This window comes from Hesperophylax consimilis, chromosome 4, assembly GCF_061612785.1.
Source record: "Hesperophylax consimilis isolate HC1 chromosome 4, BYU_Hcon_1.0, whole genome shotgun sequence".
Lineage (NCBI taxonomy): Eukaryota > Metazoa > Arthropoda > Insecta > Trichoptera > Limnephilidae > Hesperophylax > Hesperophylax consimilis.
In genome coordinates, this window is record NC_142839.1 from 12339083 (window position 1) to 12366561 (window position 27479).

The 27479-nt window shown below is 33.1% G+C and overlaps 1 protein-coding gene across 5 annotated transcripts in view; it reads right to left on the reverse strand.

Moving 5' to 3' along the window:
* The window catches only part of LOC149424207 (uncharacterized), a 558416-nt gene that overhangs the window by 398904 nt on the left and 132033 nt on the right, over nt 1-27479 (reverse strand). For all 5 annotated transcript variants that reach the window (XM_089651358.1, XM_089651363.1, XM_089651362.1 and 2 more), the window contains exon 2: nt 17564-17603. The gene's annotated coding sequence lies outside the window, so the exon portion shown is untranslated. The remainder of the gene's footprint in view (nt 1-17563; nt 17604-27479) is intronic.

A 27479-nucleotide genomic window follows, 5' to 3' on the forward strand; every position in this document is an offset into this window, starting at 1 on the left:
TTAGTCGCCTGTAATATCAATACAAATTGAAAATATCTCCCGAGTAAAAATAAATGCCACCGACGTTAATTGAACCCGCGACTGCTGATGTTCGGTCAGACGCTCTGGACCACTGAACCACGTCGGCTTATTTCCAACACACCAAATAATTCAATATGTACTAGTACTTCAAAAAAATTAAAATTGAAATTTATAATTTACAAAAAATGTTTTTTTTCCATACACCCTTCCATGTATTCTCTCTTTTAGATTTCGCATCCTAGACCAGTAATCATATATAATTAGAAATTTCAGGCGGATTTTGTGATCTAAATGGATAATCAGGCCTTAAATTTCTAATGCAAAACTGGGTTTCACCGGAAACTACGAAATTCAAATTTGTTGGAGATCTACAATGTCAAGCGAGTGAAAGTGAGACAGAGCACGTTAAAAATGCCCTAGAACCAAAAGGTACTTAGTGAGTGGCGACATTTGTTTCCATTAAAATTTGTATGGAAGGCACATCTCGTTTTCTTATTTATTTTACGTGTATTGTATAATTAATAGTATAAACTTAAAAGGTCCGATAAAATATCACACCACGATATTTAGTTTCAGTTTATGGGAAAATCTAGAGACGTGAGATCATTATGTAAATTCGTGAGCAGACAAATAAAACAATTGGGTCAGCGGACGGCATAACAATATTGCCAAGTAAGAAAATTGAAAGTCAATAATATTGGAAATACGTATTCTGGCAACCACATTTCGCCGGGTGTCGAAGTACGGCAGATCGTATCGATAGAACCAAAAGCTTCACCGCCCGTTTCAGCAGCCCTACAGGAAATATCGATATGCCGACATGACAGGGCCCCTGGAAAGCATGATATAGCCTTTCAGTGTTCCACGAAGAGAGGCTGAACATTTAATGTCGACCATGATAGCATCTTCAGTGAAATTCCAGAAGCGTCGCGGTAAGTTGTAACAGTACTATATTTGAGTTGATTTTTCTATTTGTATGTAGTACAGAAAATTAATCAGAATCTTGTATGGAAATTTGTAGAATGTTTATTCCCACACTTTGTGAGAACATTCTGATTAAAGTTTCAAGAAATTGATTGAAAAAGACAGGGGAATCAATTATTTCTCTGTTTTTAATATTCAACGTGTTCAATGGTTCTTTAATCTTTATAATGCGTAGTAATATTGTGTTGTCATGATTACAAATGTTATTAGTACTCAATTGCTGACCCTGTACAAATCGCAAGTGCGCCCCAATTTGGCAGATACCTCTGGAATGAAGCCCAAATACTGAATTTTGACTCTGCAGAAAACGGCGGTCCGTTTCATAGATTACTTCGGATTAATTGCAAACGGATTGCAATTCCTAGAGCACATGCATCAAGTAGGAATGCTAACGGGAATGAAAATATTTTTCCACTGGTATTTCAATGAAAGATGCTTCTAGGAACTAGCGTCATTGATCGCTGTCGGGAAACACGCCAAGCCCTCGCTCAAAATTTGTACACGGTTGAATTTTTCACATGAGAACGGGTCCTACAACTTTTCAACAACAATTCAAGATCCATCTCCACTCTTTTCACTTCTCCAAAAAGACTCTTCACACATCATCCCCAAAGATGACACAGGCACTGAGGGAAAATATTTTCCTCAGGGTCACCTGCTTGGAGTAAATGTAAATATAGCTTAAAACACAGAGGTAAATGTAATTAAAGGTAAAGGTAAAGGTAAAATCTTGGTTAAACTGGTAGTTTATAGGCAAATATCTTTTGGGTTTAATCTTGGAGGAAATATATAATTCCTTCCATATGTACGCCTGTGACAGACCACGCTATATTCTCGTGGCTTGTAATATTTTAGCATATCGCTTGCCATACATTCACAATTTAATATGAAACGAATCTAGACCCTCAAATGTCCCTGCATACGGTGTTAGGAAGCAGTATGTACATAAGTACCTCCTATTTACACCCAAATAATATACAATTACGAGTTTTAAATAGTTTTTTAATTCTTTTTTTATTAAGTACGGTTGTGTTGATGTTAGCTCCTGATAACAAAATTCATAAATTTGGAAAAAAGTGTGTGTTTTCTTTTTATTGTGTAAGCACGTATAGTTTTTTTTTATGGAAAAACGCCCTATAGTTTTTTCCCCGGTCATCTTACCGGCAAGTGCTTTAACAGTGTTAAATCTTGTTAAAAAAATTCACTATGGATGCCATTGACATTGCCCCGCCCAATTGTGTTATTTGAATTCGAGATACAAAATTACCAAATTGAATCGGAGGAATTTAAAAATTCATTAAAATGGACTCGCCCAAATGTACTTGAATTTGAGATACCTATTTACAAAATTTACCCAAATTACAATCCAGGGGAGAAATATTGGAAACATGATAGAGGAACCAGCTACAATCAGAAGAAGACAACGGAGCATTATGCATAGACATTGCCGTCAAATTAAATTTAACTAAATTTACCAAAAAAATTATTATGTTGTTTATTTATTTTAATGTATTTGTGTAATATTTTACATTTAATTTTGTTTTTAGGTTACCATTAGTCTGTCTAGTCTGTTATAATAAATCTATGTACACTGTTCATTGAAATCCCTTTTAAATTCGCTTTCTTATGTAAAAATAAGTTTCTTTTATTTTATTAATTTTAATTAATGTTGTCTTTCGCGAAATGGTTTTTTTTAACTCACTAGGAATAATATATTATAAATAGTATTGTTATTATTTTGTAATATGTTATCACGGCACAGATATGGTCACAGCTACGGCTACAGCTACCATCGTTCTTGCATTAGGTCTATCGTAATTGAATTAAGTTAGAATTTTAACATTAAATTAGATCTTCCATTTTTTAAGTACTGCAATAATTGCATGTCTAACATTGTTTGAGATTTACAAATTGGCAATTAAGCTTTGCTTGAGGGGGATGTTCGCTTAAGGAGAACTCATGTATATTCAATTCGCATTCCATTTAACCGTTTAAAATGTCGTGTAATGCAAAATGCGAGCATTCAAAATCGAATTAACGCAAAACGCAAATCTACGTAAAATTTGTCGCAGGCATTTTGAATCGAAAGAAAAAAAAACACAATTTTCGCACTACACTGTTTTGTAATATAATCATGCAATAAGTGAAAAAAAATGCTTTCAATAAATCCATATGAACGTTGGGAAAAGCAACAAACGATTTGATCGAAAGTGCTTATTTTTTATTAAAAAATATTGTAGATAATAGAATTTGAATGACGTTGCATGATTTGATATAACAAACCAATACTATAAGTATTTATGTATATGACATTATTATATATTTACTAGTGGATCCCCCGATATTGCTAAAGTCTTTCTCGGGCGCCTCCGACTTTTTCCACCATATATATATATATATATACTTTTTTCTTTTTTCTTTTTTACTTTTTCCACCATATGTATACCACAATGTTAGCGTTAAAAAACTACATGACACACGTACATTTTATAATATAGCAAAACTTTATTATGCCCAATTGAGTGTTTTGTAGCATATTAATACAACGATGAAAAATGTGCACATTAAAATTTTCAATTTTATAAAAAAACATACAAATAAACAATTTTTTAGTTTGGACACAGCGTCATAACGGTAAACATGAAATGAACAATAGGTAACTTATCGTGCAACCCTTGAATAATGACGTAATGTCTAGATAGGAAGCCATACAATTCAAAAGCAAATAAAGCGGTAATCCCCATCCCTAATCCAGGAATTTTTTATTTTTCACGGAGCCAAGGAATTTTCTGTTTTACAATAATATCTTCATCCCTTTTTTCTAGTATTTGGAGTCTTATGAATCTGGTCATTAGAAAGAAGAATTCCGCTGTCCTTTGTTCCGAATGAATCACACAATCCGTACACTGAATGGAACAAATAATGTATTGTCAGAATTTTGAAGAGGCAAAAACAATGGAGCTTTCCGATCGAACAAGAAATATCCTTGTCTTACACGAAATCCTACTTCGGGAAGTTCCTACCAGCTCACACTAGTAACAAAATAGGTTTCGGCGTTGAAGGTTTACTAGAAGTAAAATCTATAATAATATGGGTTGTTCTCACTTAGATACAGATATTCATTTTGATACTTTAAGACCCAGCATTCCAAACTCCTACCATCATACAACATACTTCCCTTGAATATTAACGGCCTTACTAATAAAGGTGGTGTAAATGTTATACAATTGATGAACAACCGATTATGTAAAAACCTTACTTTAAACTAAAATTGTCTAAACTGATATTTAACATTATTTTTTAATGATAAACTAATGTTTATAAGACAAGGTTTTTTTATGAATGGCACAAAGGATAACAAATTATTATTAGAAATATTTACTCGCCAGAAATATCCATACAAATTGAAAATATCTCCCGAGTAAAAATAAATGCCGCCGACGGGAAATGAACCCGCATTTTTTGATTGCCGGTCAGGTGCTCTCAACAGTCTAAACCACTAAGCTACGTCGGCTTATTCCCAACCTTTATTGAATAATTTGATATTTAACAGCCATGAATTGTATAAACTTGAAATTTTACTTCAAATTTCGGGTTATTTTTCCAAAGTATATTAAATATGCTATATATTTTTTTTTTGAAGATGGGGTAAAAACAAATCCTATTTAAAATTAGACAAAATTAACTTATGGATTTTTGTATTTGAAATATACTTTAATATTTATAAATAGTAATATTTTAATTAAAAACATGAAAAAAGTTCAAAAAACCTGTTATTTTTACACTAAACGTCGAAAAATTGTAGAGAATACGAAATTTTGAATACACTTTCATTTTATTTATGAAATTCCTTCGACAGAAAAAATCGAAAATTATTTCGGAAAATTAAAAAAAAAACAAAATGGTTCTGTTATTTAATATGCTATTTGTATAAAAAAATGCACAGTGATCTTAAAAAGCTACTTAACTTATGGTCCTCCTAGTGAGCGTTCAAATATGGTTTCAAAGGGGATACGTAAATATGTATTTTAGAGGGAACGCTAACATTAAAAAAACGATAATAATTAAGCGAAAACGGTGAAAATATTTAATAAAACACGACTCGTATGAAGTAGAGCGACAAAAATCAAGTTGCATTTAAATATAGATACCCTGTGAAATTTTTATGCCTATAACATATTAAATAACAGAACAAAACGTGTTTCTAACAATTTTCGGAGCTTACTTTGCGTTTTTTTCTATCGGGGAATTTCATATAATTAACGTTTCGGCAGAACAAATGTATATATTATCCTTAAAAATAATATATGTATTTTTTTTTTGCATTACAGATTGATGCAATCCTATTACAATACACATGAAATATACAAAGCATTAAATGAAACATATCACAATAGCCGATATTTTAGAGTTCTTGCCTAAAATGACTTTTGAAATCTTCAAGGCCAATGTTGAAAATATCAAGAGATTTAGCAGCACCATACCTCTCGTCATGCCACGCTGGGCCATAACGTTCGTTCTTCCGTGTGGAATACAGAGCAAGTCGTGGCGTCGACCCTGACGGTAGTTGTTCGGTACAATCAATTTATAACATTCCAAGAAGTATGGGCTGACTTAAAAACTTAAAGAGTTAAGCTTGTTATAAATTGGGTATGAGGGGGCTTAATGTCAAGAGATTTTTTTAACAGTTATGCCTATTGAATTTCACCGTTTTTTTTTATACTAACGCTTATAACAAAGCTATAAGCGTTGATATAAAAAATAATAAATACGTTAATATAAGACTGAATAATTATGTTTTGGTAAAAAAAATTCAATAAATAATAAATTCAACTCGCTTCATATTATGCCAGTAACAATCGAGGAAGATGACCTTAACGACTTAACTTCACAGGTTTAATCTACACGTCTATCGAATTTTCGTACCTTTTTATGTAGATACCTAGCCTCACAATTTATGAAATAATTTGAAAACATTATTTTGCCGAATATTTGAAATCCACGTCGTTTTATAATAGCCACTTATGTAACAAAACAACCCGATGACATCTTTCGTTTACTTGTTTCTAAAATACGGCAGATTTGTGTAGCTACGCACGTTTGAAAAGCGAGGCGATAAACGGAATTTAAGCTTTAAAGTTTCCGATGAGGGCGGCGGCAAATGTCGGAATATCTTAACATAAGCAAAGCTAACAATAAATAAAAACACACAACCAGTAAATGTTGAGATGGAAATAAAACAGAGGTTATGCTGCAATTATTATTACCTTGGAAAACGTAATGTTATTTTTTAATTTATGGCCGCCGCTGTAAAGTCAATTCATGTCTAGATAAAGGTTCAATGATAACTCAACACAGTGACAATTCAACACACTTTTAAAAAGTGATATAAAGTCTTTAGAAAAGATGAAAAAATTTTTTTTTTAACCTAACCTAACCTAACTTACTTAACCCAGTTAATAAAGTTTTTGTTTCTTCACTTTCCATGACTTTATATAACTTTTTAAAGATGTGATGAATTATCATTGTGATGATTTATCCGGCTACCCTAGATAAGATACCTGCTTCATTTGATATATTATATCTTTTTATAGTGTTTTCTAAATACCAATTGCAGGTGTAATATATTTGCGGCATGTTACAATAGTGGAGGATACACAGTATCACCCAATGTCCAATAAATGTGCAAAGCTGGGTTCAAGAAGAACGTTTCGGTTTTTGATGTTTATTGGGTTATTTCTTAAAATGTTAAGTTGTTTCTTGTGACCATGCAAAAAAAAGAGATATCTAGGTATATCGCGACTACTCAATGCTTAAAAAGATAACCGATTATTTATTAACCTGAGAAGTATTTTATTCTAATTGTTATCACTAGGTTTTAATTAATGTTTAAAGTTTATTATTATTGTTATTGAAAATCTTAATCTGCATTATTAAAGTTATAAATATAAAAGAGGACTACAATTGGACCCTGCCTCCTAAATACTTTGGTCTGATCGCAGCAACCAAGTGGCAGTGGCCCGAACAAGGCAACGGTGGTTCAAATCAGGCAAGCCAAAATTTTTCGTTTTTTTTCAGTTTTGTCGTGCAATGATAAATTCAAAAATTCTGTGACATGTCGTTTTATTATATGAATAAACAGTAGTTTTAATGAATCAATGACTTTATCTCTATGCACCATTACAAAGGAGCTATACCTACGTCTACAAAGTTAGGTAGTTCAATCACCGCATCCTTCCCCTATATTCACCAACTCACTAAACAATAAGTAGATACTTACTTAACATAATTTTCTTTGTTCACTATTTTGCTCCACAATTTTGAAGCTTTTCGCATTTTCGACGTTAGTTGTGAGTATATTTAAAACCCAGTTCTCGTTTGTTTTTCACTATTTTAAAGGTAATAAAACAAAAGTTTATTAATTAATTTATTGTGTAGTTTTGTACAGGGTCCTTGAGGCTGATAAAAAATGGCAATAGGTAGGAACCCATTTTAACTAATGAGTAATAATAACATTATATTAAAATAAGTCGAATGAATGTAGCCGAGCCACACCCATCCTGCCTTCAAAGGATGAAACGACGGTAATGATATCAAGCGATAACAAATTCTAGTTTAATCAGATTACAGACTTAAAACTCCAAAAGATAATAAAATTGTCATGGAACATTGATTAAGACTATTTCGTCACAACTAAGTGGCATTTTCCACAGTTTTTCAATCCAGTGAATGTCGCTTTCTCCAATACCCACCAGGGTTGCGTCCTTTCCACAGTTACAGGCCGATTTTTCGGTGTTTTCCAAGCAAATAAAAATGGAATCGATACCTACGAAGCAAGCAGCAGAATCTCCGTGTGTAGTTTAGCGGTTTATATTTGTAAGCAAAATCCTTACAGAGATATTTTGACCACGGAACTTGCGAAGCGTTTTTTGTCTAGTCTCGTTTCTTTGCCGGTAAATAAAAATGCTGTAGCAGCAGAATTTTATTGAAAATTGTAAAGAAGAAAATTTTTATTTAATTTTTCTTTGCCGGAAGTCAGCGGGAATAAAATCACGATAGCTAGGTAGGTTATACAATAAGTAAGTACCCACGGAGTACTTATAATATATGTAAGTATCTATGGAAACTCGTTATGACGATTTATACATTTTTTTTTATTTGGTTTCTCGGTTAGGTAATAATAAATAAGATCTGAGGTAATACTGGAAACTACGCACGCCGTAGCAGTTTTTGTTTCACGATGAAAAAAATAACACAATTTATTAAAACGCTTTAAATTAAAAGGTTTTTACATAGAAGTGATGAATGATACATTGTAAATAAAATAATATCTGTACTGTGTAGGAAATAATAACAGTATGTAGTTGTAATCCACTATAAAGTAGGTACAAAATAGATTTTCGAAGACACAAATATAAAACTGTGATTACAAGTAAAATAAGAATTTGATGAAAAATATTTTTTTTCAATAACAAAAAAAAACTAAACATCAAACAATATTTGTAAAACATAACAGAAATATGAATTCTAAATAAAAATAAATAAATTCAAAATATAAATTCTGAGAAAAATATATTTCTAAATATTTATAAAATATTAGAATTTAAGAAATTCGGTATTGTGACTATCCCACATCAACCCCTATGGACAGTGCACATTTTCAGCACTTCCCGAAGATCAAAATACTTTTTTTTAATTCGTGATGTATTATATTATAGAAAGCCAAAAAAACAAATGTTATCGACAAATGAAAATCCACATTTAACAATTGGAAAGTTGAAACCAGATCTGAATATACCAAACTTCCTCTTTTACATCTCCACTTAGTTCAACCGTATCCCCGGTAAAATAAAATTATCATGCGGTCAATTCATGGGACAGCATTCATTCAACTGTGCAATAAGCATGGTTGTGTAAAAAAATCACATACCTACGTACAAAGAAGGCACAACATATTATATATTACCCATTGACCAGGCTTTTCAAAAGAGGTTAATTTATTAGCTTCAAAATATCAACCATGCGTGTGATTTGTTACAATGCCCCCTATAGTCATACGCGTGATTTCTCTGTTGAAGGGGAGCAATAAATGCGTATTTCCTCTGGCCTTGGGACACGTGACGTATTAAGTACAGAACAGCTTCAGGCTAATGGCCCAATCTGCGCTAATCACACTAGCCTGTGTTGTCTCTGTCGCGTCAAATGAACACATCAAATTAAAAACCTCGTCGTTGAAGACATAAACATACAATTGCCGATTGTGTTTTTATGTGATTAGGGTCAAATTATTTGACCCCTAAAATTTATAATATTGTAAGTTCCATTGTTCGAATATTAGGTAGTTAGGTACTCGCGTATTTAGTATTATCATCTTAAACCATAAAGCTGAACTCGTCGTTGTGAAATATAGGGAAATCTCTGGATCGATGCGCTCTAGCGTCATGAATTCACTAGCACACAGCCAGAAAATTTTATTTCCAACAATTGTTTTGAGCAAGCAAGTTATTTTCAACGTTATCATAAACTACAGAGTACATGAATGTCAACGTAATTTACAAAAAAATACGAAACTTTAGAAAAATTGGTCTGTCATAGATTCACGCATATTGTCTCAAGGAAAAAAATAGTTTCTGAGTATTTTATTTACATGTTTCATTGATATTGTGAAATTCGATCGCTTTCGATATCAATTCCATAAAGTAGACTTGTAAAAAAAAAATTGATTTATTACGTAGAAAAAGTTTTCTATACTCGTGAAACTCATTTGATTTTGGAGTGGGTGTAAAAAAGAACCCATTTCTTCGAATGTTAAAAGCTTGCTGTGTTGTGACATTCTATTGCTCAATGAATTGAAAAATAAATTTAACAATGACCTGCTTGAGACGAATCACTGAAGCATCAAAACGAGAATCCAATTCGAATTGTTAGAATTGATCGACATAATATTGGAACAAGACGTTTATTTATATATTTAATTAGAATCAATTCATTCAAACGTTACTTTGTATTCGAAGTGTTTACCTTAAATTATTTGTATATTGTCAAAACATTAACTGAATATCCCACATTTTAACATCTCAAATCTAAACGGAGGATTAATGCTTTAGAATCGCGATAAGGTTGAAGATGCTTTGAGAGGCTTTATTTCGCAATTTGGAAACGCTAAAAGAACACGCGGGCAGATATGAAAGGCCTATTAGATTTATTGCAAATCAAATCCGGCATAATCCGATCGCGATCCACTCGATGCGATCCAGATTATTTATTCCGACAAGGACGAACACGATATAAGCACGTCATATCCTCACATACAGAATATAATGTAATGCGTACAGTTTTATACGATTTTACCAAACTCCAAGTAGAATAGACAGCGACAAAGCCAAACCTTCTCGGTATATAAATCACCTGTGAGTGTGGTTTATTTTCTTTCTACATCTTGATCTTTTCGCTGCTTTGATGCCTGATCTGAATGTAAGGGTAAACAATAAAAGGTCTATTTTCTAAGACGAACCCACACCTCGTACTTTATAGTACATCACAGAGGTTTGATTTGATGCCATAAGCATAAACCTCCACGGATAATATAGGTAAAGAAATGGATCAATTACCTCAAAGCGTTTCAGTAAACAAGAAACCATGCAAATTGATACAAAGATTTGTGGTTTCTTTATTTATTTCTTCCTCGATTCATTGCATCTTCTATACTGACAGAGTATCTGTCACCTTCCTCAGTCAGAGTGAAGTTTATTTACGCAATTCGTTTGATCTAATTAGTTTTATTTTGTAGTTTACAAAGGAACTAGCATAAAATGTATTTGCAGAAAAGAACTACCTAATTAGTTTTCACAGTTAATTAGTTTCAAACGGAAAAAAGTTTAATTAAAAGCGTTCAACAATATCAGGCACCATAAAATCAACACAAATAAATATAGGTACATACTTCAAATACGTTAAATTTTACTTGTTTCAAAGATGAAATTAATGTTTAAATTTGCACAATCTAAGAATTATTTTAACATAAAATAAGCAACAAAAACCATCAAATACATAATATTTATTTTGTACTGGGTTGAGAACAAGCCAGTTATAAAAAATCGGTTATTATTCAAATAGGCTCCTCAAATTACAAAAACTCAGAGGATATGTAATATATAAATAAAATTACAAAATTATTAAATTAATTATTTATTTATTCATTTCTATTCTTTTCCACACAGTTAACATAATAAGTACCAGTTATACAAAGATGTTGATAAACAGCATTTATATGGGTTAGTAGAACTGTTTTGTGAACACCTCACTAGGAGAACCTGAGCTGAGGTGTTACATGTTTTAGGTGTCATAAGTAAAAACACAGCATCGTCCTTGAGATTCTCAACGAGAATACTGTGGTCCTTCCACCCGTGACGGTAGTTTTTTAAACACATTATGTTAATTACAACATAATATTACACAATTGAGTGAAAAGAAAAGGATCTACATGAAGTATACTTAAAGGTGCAGTAAAGACGAAAGATAATAAAACCAAAAAATTAGATGATAAATAATGCAAGTATTTAAAATGTATGTAATAATTATTCAACAGTGAGAGGGATAGATTTATTCGTCCGTCACTCCTGGAACAATGACCCCCTACCTAGATTCCTACCCACCCCATACCCTTTTCCTTCCCAGCCCTTTCTCTCCTTAATTTTTCTAAAAAGACACAGCATCCCCAACCATGAGGCTCTGAGGGATTATTTTCCTCAGGGCCTACTCTGTGGAGCTAATGTAAAAAATAAATAAATATATATTTATTGGCTTCTTTGTAAATGTATATATTTACAAAAAAGCAAGAGACACGAGAGAAATAAGTTGTAGTAATAGTGGTAACAATAGTAAACAATAATCACATCCACATAGTGCATTGTCAGTTAATTAACTTAGTAATCTAATACCTCTTATTCGGGAATTACTACTTCCCTATTTCATTAATGATTAAAAATTAATTTAATTTAGCTACTACCTTCTCCGCATAGAATTTGCCACACACGTTTAAGTCTTAACACGCGTGAGTCGCCTAGCGTAAGAGTAACTTTACGCCTGGGTAACTACGTATAATACCTACATATATACGTACAATGTATAGCAATCAAACCTAGTATATAATAATATGCTATTAAAGCTAGCACCAAATAGCAAAACACAGTGAAGAAAAGCTCCTGGTTGGTGTATAGACAATATAGGTACGCTACATATACAGCCCGATTCAGACGCTGCTTCTTACAGGTTGCCGCGAGTCCCAATTTCTCAAATCCACCTTTTTTCTGTTTTCTCCCCTACACTATTGCCAGCCACGTATTATTACGCTTTTCTACCCCGCCGTATTTCACTGCGATTCTAAACAATTTTCTACGTTACTCAGAAATAATTATTTGTGTTATTTTCATTTCATATTTATTATTGTGATTTCTTTCTACATAGCAATACCAATGAGTAAAAAAAATACCTAGTGACGGGAGATAAGTAGGAGGTAATACAATTTAGCATATTTGAAGAAAAATCAAAATTATAAATTTCACATGCACAATGCAATACATATAAAGAAGAAGTGTAATTAACATAAAGAAAATATGCATACATAAGTAAAAATAAAGAATTAAGACTAGTAGAAGAATGAATAAAGAAAAAAATAGCAATAAACTAGCAGTTGAATAAAGGGTTGTTTTATTATGAAGTAACCCAGAAAAAGTTTTTATACCGGTAGATGTACGTACGTACCTACACATGTAGGTAGATGAACATTTACAAAAGCAGTTCTATTCCGAATTGTAATACTCTTACGCCACTAATTTCACCGTCAACATTTTTAGTTAAAATCTTTAGTTAGACCTATGTAAAGCATTTGATACTATCTCACATTCCAAAATATTATAAAAGCTATCAAATATAGGAATAAATGGTAAGGATAGTGAGAATTGTTAATTAGTTTTGGCATGCCTCAAGAAAGCATTTTAGGGCCCACTTTATTCTTAATTTACATAAATGAATGGGGTAATCAGTCTAAATTTGCTAAAAGTGTAAGTTTAGCTGATTACACGAGTCTCCTCTTCAAATCATAAATCGTAACGACGTTTATTTAAAAGGAAAAGGAGGCATACATGCAGTTAAAAGTTAGTTTTTTCGTCGATAATCTATACAGTTTCAAAAAAAATGTTCTGCTGCTGCTAAATAAAATGTTTAGATAATTATATTATGTATCACTGTAACTCTCGGGTCTCTCGTCTCTCCTCCTAGTATTATTTGTCATTTTACTGAACTAATGTATAATTTTATATTATTAGTTTAGTAACCTGTATTTAATTGGATTTTTACCTGTATGTATGTAATATCTAGATTTTTGCCTGTAACTTAACTGAGTTTTTGTAACTGGATAGTTCTCACGTGAGTGAGAACATCTGTAAAAACCCAATAGATAGATAAATAAAATATGGCTAAACAATAATTCTCTAACAGTGAATGTAAAAAAATAAAAACCAAGCCCCAAATTTACTTACTTTTTAATAGGTCGTTTCCTGATAAACTTTCAGTAAATTCGTAATCGTAACAATATATTGGTATATCTTAATGGTATAAAACAAAGTCAATATCCGCGTCTGCCTGTTTGTGCGCTTAGTTCTTCTAAACTATGCAACGGAGTTTGATAGGTTTTCAATATCATTTAGAGAATTTCTTCCGGAATGTTTATATATATAATACATGGATATTATATTTATTGAAAATAGAGAAAAGTCGAGCTACGCCGGGTACATGTCAGCTAGTACATAATAATTGTTATTCAAAACATAGTTTCTATTTACCGACAGACTAAATAAATAACAACATTACCGGATAACACAACATAATTTGACCGGTTGGTGACTGAGTTGAGATCTCGTTTGAGTCCCCACCCAGGCATAATGTGTTCAATTACTCGGCTGCCTAAGTCCCCCATCACAACACAAGCAACATTTTCCGCTCACTGTGGTGGTAGTAGGAGATTTTCAAATATTTTCATATTATTCGTAACCCGGAGATATATGTCTTTCTTTAAAAAAAGATAATAATAATCTTCAGTTTGTTAATGTTATTTTATTTGTAAAAATATATCACAAACAGAGGGATGATAAAATAAACGTTTTACAAGCGACACTGTGTACATAAACTACGACATTTATCGCCACGTGTCCCCCTAAGGGTCGCAAATACTTGTTTGTGCCCCTAAAAAAATGTAAACTGGAGATAAATTTGGGATGCGCCTCTCCATTGAAGGTCTCCGGAAAGGGCCTTAGACTGAAGAGGAAGGAAAGGCTCTGACGCGATCGATCACCGTCCTCCCCTCCTCGTCCTTACGTCCTTACCGCCATCAATAATACAGCCCCCAGCCCCCAGTCACCAGCCCCCACAGTCCCAGCCTCTAAAGATACAAGTGCTCTCTCAGTGTTCACGTATGCCTGTAAGTTACCTGTATTTCATATTAATCAAGCTTTCAATCCTATATCTATTTATTTCAATTATTCGAAAGAAGGTCAGAGAATAAAAGATATAATCATTCGCGATGTCGTGAAACATAAATTCCATGGGTCGTTTGAAGGAATTTGTTCAGTGGTGCCGTAGAATGGTATAAACGATACATAAACATGGATATTATGTTAACGGATGTTGAAACATAAAAACAACTCTAATAAAAAACATAAAGAAATCAAATTAGGTTGGTACTTACCTACTCAATTTCTTCATTTCGCTTAACAAGGAGATGTCTTTTCACGGAAGCAAAATTGCTATAAAACAAAACTATAATCGTTATCGTATCTAAATCAATATATTAAAAATATTAATAATGTAGCTGTACATTAATTAAATTAATACCTTCTATGAGCTTGCTTGAGTTGTGTGCTTCTTTGTGATATTCATAATTGAAATAATATTAATGACATAGAATATTCATTGAAGTTATAATTGGACTCCCAAAACGATAGGAAAACGTGAATCTCTACAAGATATTTATGAAATTGTATATAATAATCTAATTCTGAAACCACTATTAAAACCCAACAAAGAGGCTATATACATTTCAAGTAATATTCGACCAGCCATATTTCATTCCACGAGGAAATACGCTTTACAGTCTAGACGCCCAAGCATTTCATATAAACCTACACTCACATTACATACAATGGCTTCCTTTATACTAGACCACCTAGTATACCCAAATATCTCATGCAGGAATGTTCGTATATTTATCAATGAATCAAAATGTTACAAAATATGCTTTTTTAAAGGCTTTTTAAAGTACTGTAACAGTTTACCGCTGTCACAGAATAACTGTTTGATTTATGTATTTACGACTGAAATCGTATAAAAAAAATTCAAAGTTACGTAACTTACATAGATAAAAGAATATCTTGGACACAGACAAATCGTTCAGCATAAAAATAGGGCAGCCACTTCAGATCAAGTCGTTCTCCTTTTCTCTTTAATCAACTAATAATCTCTTGGGTCCATTATAATAATTTTGCACGGGCCGTTCAAGGCGGTCAATTTTAAAACGGTCACCAATATAGTGTTTCATGTTGAGAGGTAACTACTCTAGGTACTCTAAAATCTTCTTCAAGAAAACTTAGGTACCGCGTAATAGTATAAACAGAGATTTTCGCAGATACAGAAAGAACAAAAGCTTATAATAGATGAGGTTGACGAAGAGGTCCGGCATAACAGTTAGTTTAACAGCCTTCAAGTCCGAATTCTAAATTAAAGAAATTTTACGGTTTATGAACAGTGTGCTCTCTTGTCCTATAAAATTGGAAAATTTTAGTCCGGGAAAACAATGTTCGCATGGTTCAACGTAAATAAGTTAGGTGTCAGACTAAATTGTTAGCCTTGGGGAATACTCCGCACTCAGCACAGAACTACCCTGTGAATCTCTCAGGGTTGACCGAGACCGTTTAGGTGATATAGAATCAGGCTATTTAACCTTTATTACAAAGTAAGAACAAGCCAACTTAATTGGATTTAATTTGAAAGGGCTCGCAGACGCCCCGTACGAAATTGAAAGCGAGAACAATTAATAATCGAGTTTGTGTATCTTTCTAATGATTATTTTAACTAACACTAGTTTTGCGGTGTCGCTATACCGCTACAACTACACCGCTTCCGAGATAAACGATATTTAAAAACGGAATTCATTGATGCGGCTAAAGTCAACAAGTAAACAGAAATAGCAAACAGCCATGTTTTTCCACAAATTAAAGGCCTTTACATCGCTTTGCATTTGCCTTGATAAAATATCATGACGAAATGCAAAAAATACCCCGATTACAATGAACACGTATTCCGAAATCATGCTAATATACTCGTAATTTACTAAAAAATAATAATTTAGTAAAATCAGGAAACCTGTTAATTCATCTGTAAGACCTGCAATCCCGTTTTTAAACGGAATTACCAATAATATGAAAAGATTCTTTACAAATTAGCAATAGTCATTTTTCTCCATGTAGGCATGCTTTATGAATAGAATTCAAAACAAAGATCAAAGTCAAGGACATACTTAAATCTTTTTGGTTTAAATATTTAAAAAAAACCTAACGCAATGGCAGCAACATCGTTAATCTTTTGTTATACAGAATATAATGAAATATCTGGAAACGAAGGCCAACATAGATTTGATGGCATAGATCCAGGTCATTCATCATAAAATACATAAACTCCGAAAGCGAAGAATCGAATTAACCTTCGCATTATTACATTAATGTTTATTTCTTCTGTGGTCTGTTTTGTATGAACTGTGTAAAAACTACTAAAGGAGGAAAGTGTCTGTTAGCATTAACGAGGTATACGGTACTGAACACTGTACAGTAGTAGTACGGGAGGGTGGCTCTCACCCCCTTTTTGGAGTGGACATACTAAAGTTGGAATGATAATGCCTCTGTGTGGTTAGACATCCTGAAACAAGCAACAAGGCTGCTTAGTATTAAATAAAAAACAACATAATTATTAGCAAACAAATATAAAGTTATTTGGCTTTTGTGTGATTAAAGTGCGATCTTATGAATTAGGTATTTGAAAACATAAAAATCGAGTTGAACCTTTTTTTAATGTCTTGATTGAATCAAAGTAGCATTTTAATATAACCATCTCAGAGTTGGCGGCATTTTAGCAAAAATATTACAGCGCAAAAGCAAAGCAATTATACTCAAATTAATATAAATTATAAAGATTACTCAGATTCAAACCAATTATTCGTTACCCTTAATTGTAAAGAACGCTTATGAATTTAAGAATTTTAGGTTACAGTGAAAAATATTTCTGAAAGAATAAATTTTAATAGACACTTTAAGGAGGCCAGGCGGTGAAAGATATTATTATTATTGACTTTTAATTTTAAAAAAATCGTGAAACCGTGAGTGCGCGATAACTAGAGAGTTAATATAAACCGAGTGGTGTGAAATTATCATAAAACTTTTCCAGCAAAACAAAGGTAGGAGTGTTTGTGTTCATAAAACTAGGCTGATATTTTACAGTGGGTAATTCTCACCTTAAATTTTAAAGTTGTCGGCCGCAAATGTCAAGTAAACCTGCAAAAGGAGAAATAAAATAAATTAATACATTTTGAAAGTTTCAGTATAGATTAAGGCCTATAATTTTATTAACATAACTTTATAACAAAATATCAAATTATGAACACAAGCTCGAACTTTTGTTTATCCGATTTAGGATAAAGAAATTAAGTTTTTTACGTAGCCAGCAATTTGCGCGCCATTGAAGAAATAACTAGTAAGCAGATTATATTTTCGGGGACCGAATGGTGAAATTACAATGCGAGTTGCCTGTACACTGTCAGATTCATTTAAAGATTCAGATTGAAAGTGGGACGGTCACGCTGTCTCTCGCGGTCCGCGCAATTTGGTTTGTTTCCCTTTCCCTGATTGGCTCGTCTATTCATTTGAATGTCTATGATATCTACCTAATTTTTCTTTAATTAAAAAAGAAAATAAAACTAGAATATAACTTCACGTCATTCTTGCAAATTTTATTTATAAAACCAGACAAAAACCTGTTTTTTTTCTTTATATTTACAGATTTATATATTTCTTTATATTTACAGATATTTACATTCACGTTCTGTGAACGTCAAGAAAGAAAAAGAAACACAAGATGTTCAAATAGGTAGCGCAAAAATAAAATAGTTTAGTTATTTCGAGTTAGTTCCGAAATAAGATAGTGTTTAATAGTCTTGAATCGTAATTTTCATACACACGCTGTCATTTATTGTTAATAGATCATTTCTCCCAAAATGATATGTCTGCTATGGAATAAAGTAAATATTTGTATACGGCAGGTTTGACAAAGAATTTTTCATGGAACAACTGACTAGGGAGCTTCGTAAAAAATCCCTTTAAATTACGCCACGTCAAGAACTAAATATCTATAAGAAAACATCGTAAATACCTCCAAATAAGCTTTAAATATATTGAAAAAGTTGGAGGCTAAACGGCCGCGATAAGTTTAAAAGTGTTGAATAAATATCACGTATTAGCGATGTTGCGTCAAAGTTAGATAAAACCCGGAACTCCTATAGGTAGGTGTGTATTTCTTTCGAGCGGAATAGCGGTAACCGTAACCCGAACCAAATAGGCACAAAATAAAAGACTTGAGCGCCGTGGGGCTCAAGTCATGCTCTGGCCACTTTTTATTGCAGCGAGAAGTTCAATTACCGATGGGGGAAAACATAAAAAGACCATTGCCTGTATATCGAATGCTGATAAAGCTATCAGAAACCCAGGCGCGGATATTGGGCATGACCGGAGTTCTGTTTAACCTTTGTTCGAAAACAAAATAAACATAAAAGAACCGCCGGGATATATTTTTTTCCTCAAAGATAATCAGGCAAAATAGACTTCACAGATTTAGAATCAAATAAGAAAAAGAGTGTTAAGAAATACATTCTTAAATCAAGGCCAACTATAACCGGAATCAAAACGATTATCAAGATGAAAATGGTATTGTTTTCTGATTTTTTAAACATGACGCTATTTCCGCGAAAGACAGTGATAGGCTGAGAGGATACAGTGCCATATATATCCTGCTTGGCACACCTCTTTCATAGATCTCATGATAATATTTTAAAAGACACGAGTGTTTTTTTAACTTTATTATTCAGTTTGTAAACATTACTGATTTGGATATGATTTGAGGTTTTCACAGCCAAAAGTACTATCGTGATTTATTTTGGGGTATTATGTGCTGGGCTTCTTACTTATTCAGCCAACGTTTTACCAGCTTCCCTCATGATGAACACTGTAACACTGTCCGAAATTTGGATAAAGAAGGAAGAAGCGCAACACGGCATAATCCCCCCAAAATATATCGCGATTTTACAGAGAGTCGTTATAATTGTACCGTTTGTACAAGGTTACAATAAATTGGTGAGGCTCGTTCTACAGAACAGGAGGTTATGATGACGTCCTCGAGAGTGAGAATTTGGTTCAAATTAATTAATTTGATTCACTCCATAGTGCCATGTCTTCCCCCGACTCGAAGAAGAGTTCCACAAATGATATACAAACACCTTGAACAAGTAGATTATAATATAATCAATATAGACTGCTGACTTCGACGATTACTTCGGAAACGTAGACGTAGACCGTTCGTGAAACGTAGACCGCAAATGAATAAAGCGTAAATTATAAAGGAATCATGAAACATACGGTGAGAATAATATTATGAAGCACTTACTCGAATAATTAAATTAAATTACAAAAACTTCTGACCTTCCACGAGCTACCAAAGAAGAAAATATGTTTATTATGTGCGGCCATTTTCATTGCTCCTGCCATAAATAACCAAGATAAACAGCAAGGGCTTATTAGGCAAATAATAAAATTAATTACAATGGTTAGCTTACGAAATTAAGTACGACAGTAATAATAATTATTATTTTACGAAATTGCTGAGGTTTCAATGTTCCTGTTTGTCAAAAATAATGATCAAATAATAATAACCATGAAATAATTTACTGAAAAACTGACAGGCAGGAACAAATCAAGACGCACATGAAAAAGGCAATATTGTATTCCGATGGATTTGTGAAACAAATTAGAAAAATGGTTTTCGGTTTACTCTGTATTGAAAGGACGTGAAAACCATGTTTTTTTATTTATTCTTTTATTTATATAAAGTTTACGTAAGTTTTGTTACAACCTCACTAGGAGAACCTGAGCTGAGGGGTTCGCATGTTTTGGGAAAGTGTTATTATGCCGTCATAAGTAAAAACACATCATCGTCCTTGAGCTACTCAATGATGATACTGCGGTTTCATCCATAGCGGCAGTAATGTACAATTAATAGGTTAATAGTTGCTCCATCATAATGTTACATATTAGATAGTCAAATGATCCTACATCACTACAGTTTATTTAAAGATACAGTTAAGACGAACGAGAACAAAAGAAAAGTTTGTTTATTTATATTGTGAATTTCAGAATTTGAATTTAGGTACTTTACTGTATTAGAAAGTAGCTACTCTAAAATGTGAATGCTATAAATATGTCAGCCAATAAGTTTGTGACCTAATGTGAATGTCATAAAGATATATTATTTTGTGCTTATTCAATAATATTGTAAATTCACTTAGTGGCATCAATTGAATTACCTAAATGAAAATAATAGGGTTTTTTTAAATATTATACTTTGCATAATAATAAAATAATAAGAATTGGATGATTTGTATAGCGCCGTTGTTGTGCAAAATCACCTAAAGGGTGCTGCACAAATTTAAAATACATTTCTACAATGATCTACGTTATTACTAACTATATATGGAGATAATATACAGTACAATACTTACCTGGTAGGTCACTTAAGATTAAAACTTAATTAACATTTACTAATTGTTTATTAGCGAAATTTAGACACAGGATTTAGGACATAATTGAAAAATTGGATATAACTGGACATTCTCTCAGGAATGGTATATTTAATTTAAGGGTATGACAGCTTAAAAAGCTAAGTTTTTAGTTTAGACCTGAATTCTGTTGGACTTGTTATGGATCTTAGTTCCGGAGGGAGTTTATTCCAAGCCTTCGGCCCTGATGAAGAAACCTGTGGTTTTTAAACCTGTTAATATTTTTTATCAAATAGTGGTTTAAACAAAAATGATATTTTTTATGTTTTTATTATTTTTTACCTAAGATTACTGTTTAGGTGTTGTTTTAAAAAAATGCGAATACAGTCAGAGTTAATTTAATTATACTGGTATTTTAACCTCACAAGGGAGACCCTGGGGAAAATAATTTCCCCCAGTGCCTATGTCATTTTTCGTATGCTGTTTGGAGGGCCTTTTTTAAGGAAAGAAAGAAGAGGAATTTCTGGGAAGGTAAAACGTACGAGAGTTGGGTAGGAATCTAGCGATTAGTGTGTACAGGAGTGACAGACATATGAATACATGCCACCCACTGCGGCGCAAGGTGATGGCTCGAGAGACCAGGTGAAGAGGTCAAATGGTCTCAATTCAGTATCTACGGTTTTTTGATTGAGAGAAACAATTTTGTTTGACGTTTATGTGAAAATCTGTCATTAGATTTGTTTTGTATTGTTTATATGTTTATTATTTATAGATCTTAAAAAATATGTCAGTTTTCCTAAACAAATAAATAAATACATAAATAAGCGACCGTTCGGTGGCTGAGTTGACATCGCGTTTGGGAACCACCCAGGCGTAGTGTGTTCAATTCCTCGGCTGGCTAAGTCCTCCATCACAAAAAAGCAACATATTCCGCTTACTGTGGTGGTAGTATGAGATTTTCAAATATTGTCAAATGTTGTCCTTTTGTTGTCTTGTCTTTTTAAATTAAAATAAAATACTTGTGGCTTCGATCGGAGTTGGTGGTACCTAGCGCATAAAGCCGATTGTCTTCGGCAGGAGTCTCCGGCAACGAACCTGTTGTGTAAATACGTATGAAGGATTCGAAAATAAGAAAACTGGGTGAGGAATATTCCAGTCAGCCTTTTACTTGTACCACAATACTCCGCCTAGCCATTACCATTGTTTGTTTTTCGACTCCAATTCAACACAAAGTGAATTCCTTCATTAAAGGCACAAAATGTTCAAAAACCATGGTTTGAAGCCTCACTTTGGTCACGGCAAAATAACCAAACCTTTAAACAAAAACAAAATAAGAATACATACTTTTGAAATAGTGTAATATTACCACAGAATAGAGAATAACACAAGAAGGCACTGTGGGCGTGTTTCGTGATCCAAATGTAACCCCAATTTGGGCCTATATTTCCATACAAAACTGTGTTTCACTACGATTACGAAATTCAAATGGGATGGCGATATACAATTTCAGGCAAGCGTAAGAGAAACAGATCGCGTGCTAAGTGGTCTATATCCAAAAGTCAGTAGCAAATTTATTTCCATTCAAATTTGTACGGGATACACTTTTAGTTTTCTCATTTATTCTATGAATATAACAAATATAAAATCAAATCTTCTACTAAATGATTAGCTGAGAGTAGAACGGAGTTGAAAATGGTTGGTACCCTGGGATAGTAGATTATATTGTGAAGTAGGTACATTCTAAAGTAATCCCATAGGACCTTTAAAAAGGTTAATGTTTTTATCTCAACTTTCCACTTCTATTTTTATGTTCAATATTCATAAAAATAGAAGTGGAAAAGCTTTCAAAGAGATCGAATAGATTTTTTTAATATTAATAAAAGAGGTAGCTACCTACAATAAGAGAAATCAAGAGACTTGAAAATGAACCAACAATGAAAAGGGTACTATTAATAAGAGGATGATTAATTTTATTTTTCTTTAAATATTCGTAACAAAGTTTTTTTTTTTTTAATTACATAAATGTATGAAATATAATGAATAAAATTAATCCATTTTATACATTTAATGAAACAAATATAATGTTTGAAATCATTGAAATATTTTTTTTACCATTTTCATTAATACCCGGTTTCGTTTCACCACCCATATCACCGGAACGATAACCATATTGGCATATCTTTTGGGGTTTAAAACAAAGAATTTATAATTAAGGCGATGCAATAAGTCTTGTAATATTTTAAATTGAGCCGCTATCAATAAGAACCCTTAGGTAGATAGCGATAAGGTTTAAATTCCCGCTTAACACCAATCCGCCTGTTTTGATTTATGCAAGAAAAAAACATGGCCAAAAAGTGCCTTTTATTTTATTTTGTGGATGTTCAGGCATAAATATTTAATTTTTTTCCGATCATTTAATAAATAACTTAATTTGCCACACTATACAATAAAATCATAACCGAAAATGGGTTCGTAAGTAGGAGATTTTGAACTTTAAAGCAGTTTTCATAGGCCTTATACATTATTTTTTTCTGGGCTTATAAAAAGACTTATCTAAAAAATACTCGATCATTTCAAAGGCCAAGATTTATTCTACTTGCAGTATTTAATTAAAGCATCTGAAAAATTTCTAGACGACCACATTTTCAAACCAAAAACACATGATTTTGCATTACTACGTATGGCATCGCCTTAATTTGTTTCATTAAAAACTTATTAATATTATTTTTTAAATTTTGTTCAGTTCGGAAGATGCCCGTTTCAAGTCGTAAGGTGATACCGGTCCGGTCAAAAAACAAGTGGTAAAAGAGTTATAAAGGTTTTTAACAAACAAAGTCATATAATGGAATTTCACCATGAAATTAACTGTTTCAAAATTATTAGAAGTAATAAAAAGTATTTGTCCTTTTTAGTCTCATAATATTGTCACAATGTATATTTAAATACTAGCTGAGGTGTACCCGGCTTTGCTAGGGGTTATGAATTGTTTGGAGTAAATTTATGATATTGTTAATTCTAGAATTTAAGGTTTAGCCAGCGTTAGCAAGGTAAGCGCCCAAAAATATTTTTTTCACTACTTGATTATAAAACATTGAATTTTCTCTACTTTTACCTTTCGGAAGAAATCCTATAAATGATAATTAAAACCCTATCAAAATCCGTTACGTAGTTTAGAAGACCTAAGCACACAAACAGACATACGCGGATAGCGACTTTATTTTATACTATTTAAAGATACGTGTTTGATTTAACAGCCTGAAGACCCTAATCATAATGAATGATGAAGAGCCAGTCCCTAATGAGTGGATGAATATAACGTAGAGAAAGGGGAAAGCTCGGATTAGCGCTAACTTTCCCCGCGCGCGACGCGTGTGAAAGGGGAGCGCAGACGTCACTAACGCCTTCGCTCTCTTTAAAAGGCCCGGTCCATTCTGCGGCGCCGGGCCCGGGCAGGGCTGTTGGCTCATTGGTCTCCGAGGTGCCGTCAAAGGGCTGTGTGTTTAGGCTCGACGCGGGATACTTTCCAAACTCTAATATCAGTTCAACCTAATGGGACAAAGATGCCTCGGTAGGCTGGAGTTAGAGAAATAATCCCGGATTTTATTACACCAATATTCTCTATACATAAATAGCGCTCCCTCGATTTACCGAGTTAGGTCGAATCGGGAGATAGACCCAAAAAAATTTTTTAAAAGTACCTAAATATTCAACGTTTTAAAGGGCGAACTCCGCACATCGGTGACTTAACGGTCTGCACACAAAAAGACACACGGCAGTCTGTATGAATAGTTTAAAAGTAAATAAAAAGAAAATAAAAAAATACTATGAATTGTTAATGTTTAAATTCTATTATGGGGTAAGAAAATATGCACCCTTTACAAACATATTGGTATGTTAAAATATTTCATAAAATTGAAATTCGCAGATGTTCGAGTGCTGAACCAAGACAAAGTAGCTCCAATTTATGGTGAAAACTAGTTATTTATTTATTTATTCAAACGCCATAAAATGGCTTTTAAATACAGTGAAAATCGAGTTAAAAGAAGAGAAAAGCGTACAGTGGTAAACAGAATAATAATAGCAATAAATCTAATCTCTACTAAGGAGAATCCATTATCAAGTGCATCTTTGGGCACTCGCGTATTATACCTACTTATATGAGCATTTTATTTGTAATAAATTTGGAAATCCGTTAAATCGTTGGTTTATCTCCCCGTCTGTTCCGGTAAATCGAGCGTCTACTGTACCTGATGGCTCATTTGTAAATGCTGCCAAAAACTAACATAAAATACTTAAAATTAATGTCGTCACAAATTTCTAACACAATTTTCGCGAAAGTTTATTGTTCGAGCATAAAAATATTTACCATCTGCATGATCGCAAAGGACATTAAAGCCGAGATAAATATGTAGAATGTATTTCGATAAATGTCAGAACGACATTTGGAAATTATATTGCGTGTTAAAATGCTATAAAATTGATATGGAGGCAACCATCAGATGCCTAAAGCTCGCCGGGAAAATATTTTCAGAAATTCACGAAGCCCTCGAAACAAATTTCCTCGCGTATCCACGCGGCAAATTAACTAATAAAATGTCCCTGGAACACATTACGAATGCGTATGGCTTTCCATACACGGAAAAAGTGAACAGTCTAATAAATAATCAAAAGCTTGAAGGCTAAATATGTCTTTGGAATACTGATCGTTGGTTATTAATTGCCAGCTTTACTACCCGGCTTCGCTCGAGTTTACATTGCAAAATTTGGAACCAGCAATGGGAATGTAATGGTTATATTTTCTGGTTTTATGTGATTGCGCACAACTGCAGGGAGTTAGTGATATTATGGCTCCCCATTTTTGAGTAGGAATACTGTGAGACTGAAGCAGGATAGAGATGAGAAGAGGACGGCCGGGAAGTAACTGGCTAATCGAATCTCACCATCAAACACGGTTAGGTAATGCAATTTCAAAGACATGTTTAAATTTGAGCAAGATGGAAATGATGTTTCGAATTATTGAATCAAGTAGCATTGACCTATTAAATCCAGATTGGCCAGGGTTCGCCAGTTAGAAGTTTTCTGATCCTTTCGACACGACGTCGGACAAAACAAATTTTCTGTTAAGAATCTTATAAACTAATTTCGAGTAATGTGGAAGTGGAAAGTTTATCTGAACGTGGGAGAACAAATTCCACAAATAACAAAATCGTCGAACTTTCCCAAAATATTAGCTCTAAGCTCCGAGCTTTAATCCTTACCTGTGTATAAAACTCAAATACCTAAAGATAATGCTGAGTCTCCCACGGGAATGTTTCAAACAAAAGCAATTTGACGAACGTCAATATTGACTTGTGAGTTGACTGAAAATAAATAACAGGGAACCGACTCCTGCTACCTGCGATGGTTAGAGCAAACACAATACTTCACTTCTTAGGTACTTCACGTGTCAAAACGACGACGCGACATGCGACGTGCGACATGTTGATGACACTTTCTTAAATGTGTGTTACAGATTTATTAATCCTATTAAATTACACACGATACAATTTACCTAACAATATATTTCACCAATGTTAAAAATGAGACACAGAGATGTCACTTAGTAGCATTATACATCTTTTCAAACTATACTGGGCCAGCACGTCCGTTCTGTCGTGTGGAAAACATAATAGGTCGTGGTGTCGAATCTGGCGGTAGTTGTTCGGTACGACCAATTTTTAGCATTCAAGGAGGTACGGGTTGTAAATGAAATAGATTATTATATTAAATGCTGCTACAGTAAGGACCCCATTCCTCCAAGACAGGAGACAAGGGTTTAAAAACAACAGGACAAATAAAGCTAATTTATTTTGCAATTAAAATTCAATTATGAATTTTTTTTACCGCTCATGCGGATGATTTACATATTGATGTAGATAACTTTTTACTCTAATAAAATTATTTATTTAAACAAATAAATATATTGTATAGTGAAAGATCTCGAGGTGATCTACGTGGCCATATTTTTTATATGCGTCGAAATAAATGTTAACATAATTTAATAAGGCTTTTTTGTACAAGGCCGGAAAAAAATTTTTTTTTTTTTTTCAAAGAAAGACATATTCCCGGGTTACGAATAACCAGACTAAATTTGAAAATCTTCTATCACCACAATAAGCGGAAAATGTTGCTTGTGTTGTGATGGAGGACTTAGCCAACCGAATAATTGAACACGCTACGCCTGGGTGGGACCCAAACGCGATGTCAACTTGGCCACCGACCGGTCTATATATGTATATATGTACTGAAGATATTGCAAGTATAATAATTATTATAAACTGGAACGTGTTCTATGTATTTGGAATTACTTACCGCGTTATTTTGTTCGGTTTTTTGTTTGTTTTTTTACTTTTCTTGGATATTTCCATAGACATAAGAAACAGTAGACAAAACGTAACACAACATTCAAGTATCATTTCGACGAGCAGGAACCAAACCACGTGACAATAATTTTGGCGCCGGGGGGATTCCAGCATTATCTTGAATAAAATACAATATCATTCGTGCATTGACCACCGGTGTGCGAACGTAGAAATAACTTGACCAGAAACAAAATTTAAAGCACGTT